A 1,769-nucleotide genomic window follows, 5' to 3' on the forward strand; every position below is an offset into this window, starting at 1 on the left:
TGAAAAACAAGAAGTAATAATTGTGAAGTCATCAATAATTTGCGGAATGCGGACGATACAGTACTCTTAGCTTATTCTAGTCAAGAAGATCTGCAAGCACTACTTGATAGTGTCGTTGAGAGATGTAGGGAGGCAGGTCTGGTTCTTAACATACGAAAAACCAAAATACTCGTAATAAGTAAACAACAAAATATAAAACCGTCTATATATGTAAATAATACCAGACTTGAGCAAATTAATAAAATCGTTTACCTTGAACAGCAATTAAATTCGCAGAAAGTCACGGCGAAATTAGATCTAGGATAGAGCAGGCCAGAGCCTCTTTTAGAAACATGTCCAAGGTGTTAGCATTGATTATAAACCACCCACTAGATAGCCCACCTCGTGGTAACCGAAAGACGTATCAACAACTAGATGGCGCTACTCGAAAACCGTATCGAGATTCGAGATTTCTCATTCTCTCTCTGACTTGCGAGGAGGTAGGAGTAGTGTCAGGGCCGAACTTACCCTATAGGTGTATTATCTGTGACAAGTGTTGTGACAAGTTATAGCGGAATTTTATTTAAAAAAGGACTCACATTTTAGATAAAATGGCCTCTGTAACGCATTGTTTACGTGGGATGTTTTGAAAGAAACGATGGAAGAAATAATAATATATCTTTCTTTAAATTTCCCCTGAAAGACGTAGAACGCACAAAAATTTGGCAAAAAAACTGCGGGAATATTGACATTATATTGATTGATATCAGTGACCTGAAACAGAGGGTAATTTGCCAGCATCATTTTGCAGTGGAACATATTTACCAAATTGGCCAAAGAAAGTTATTAAGGAAAAATGCTGCTCCTCTAAAATTTGCACAGTTGGCAACTGATTTAGGTGAGTACTCAACTTTGGAAATATTTTTATGTTTGCCTAATGCGCTTTGTCAATGAGAATAATTCTATTAAAAAATATTTTATATAAAATCAGTTGATATTGAGTGATTTATATATTTTTTATACAATTAAATCAAAAAAGATTTTTTTTTTAATATGAATGCGTTGTTAGTATCACTCCAGAAATAATGGAGATGCTTGTTTTGCTTTAATTAAAATTACACATACATTTCAATGATTACCTATTTTAGGTGATACCCCACCAGTAGTATGCTTTACATACATTTATTGCGGTACGAAACGTAAAAGATCTACAAGTGGCGATTGTATGGTTAGATCAACTCCATCGCCTAAGAGATCAAGTAGTAGTCTCAGTGATATTTCAAGTTTTGAAATTAATTTGCCCACAAAACTTGAAACTGAATTGACGGAGAAGGTAAAAAAATTGGAGTATCAAGTAAATGCTTTAAAGAAGAAGTGCCGTCAGAAGAACAGTCAGCGTTGTAGAAGAACAACAAAAAACAGAAAATCGGCAACCAAATTCATGATACAGGTACTGTTAGAAAATAAAAGCAAATACGTGCACACTTTTGTTAATATGCAGTTTTCACACAAAACTCGTTCACAATGGAGTCACAATGAAAAGGATTTAGCTCTGGTCATTTATTATAAGTCTGCTAGTTGTTACAAATTTTTAATTAGATCTCTTAACTTTATATTACCTTCAGCAAAAACAATTCAAACTTGGTTGCGTGTCATAAAATTAAGAACTGGTTTAAACACTTCCTTAATTGACAAGTTGAGAAAAAAGCAGAGACAATGGATGAGTGGGAAAAAATTTGTGTGTTAATTTTTGATGAAATTTCTTTGAAAAAACAATTGGAGTACAATAT

The sequence above is a fragment of the Diabrotica virgifera genome, chromosome 9 (genome assembly GCF_917563875.1).
Source record: "Diabrotica virgifera virgifera chromosome 9, PGI_DIABVI_V3a".
NCBI lineage: Eukaryota > Metazoa > Arthropoda > Insecta > Coleoptera > Chrysomelidae > Diabrotica > Diabrotica virgifera.